This window comes from Mandrillus leucophaeus, unplaced genomic scaffold, assembly GCF_000951045.1.
Source record: "Mandrillus leucophaeus isolate KB7577 unplaced genomic scaffold, Mleu.le_1.0 Scaffold887, whole genome shotgun sequence".
Classification (NCBI taxonomy): domain Eukaryota; kingdom Metazoa; phylum Chordata; class Mammalia; order Primates; family Cercopithecidae; genus Mandrillus; species Mandrillus leucophaeus.
Genome location: NW_012109663.1, coordinates 135,697 through 136,031, shown reverse-complemented (window position 1 = coordinate 136,031; position 335 = coordinate 135,697). Strand labels below are relative to the sequence as shown.

Genomic DNA, 335 nt, shown 5'->3' with positions numbered 1-335 from the left:
TTTCCCCATTTCTTGTTTTTGTCATTTTGTCACAGATCAGATGGCTGTAGATGTGTGGTATTATTTCTGAGGCCTCTATTCTGTTCTATTGGTCTGTATCTCTGTTTTGGTACCAGTACCATGCTGTTTTGGTTACTGTGGCCTTTTAGTATAGTTTGAAGTCAGGTAGCATGATGCCTCCAGCTTTGTTCTTTTGACTTAAGATTGTCTTGGCAATGCGGGCTCTTTTTTGGTTCCATCTGAACTTTAAAGTAGTTTTTTCCAATTCTGTGAAGAAAGTCATTGGTAGCTTGATGGGGATGGCATTTAATCTATAAATTACCTTGGGCAGTATG

General features: G+C 38.8%; 1 protein-coding gene across 1 annotated transcript in view; it reads right to left on the bottom strand.

Annotated features, from left to right (window-relative positions):
- The window catches only part of LOC105531438 (chromosome unknown open reading frame, human C4orf17), a 41,375-nt gene that overhangs the window by 28,814 nt on the left and 12,226 nt on the right, over positions 1-335 (bottom strand). The gene's annotated exons all lie outside the window — the stretch shown is intronic.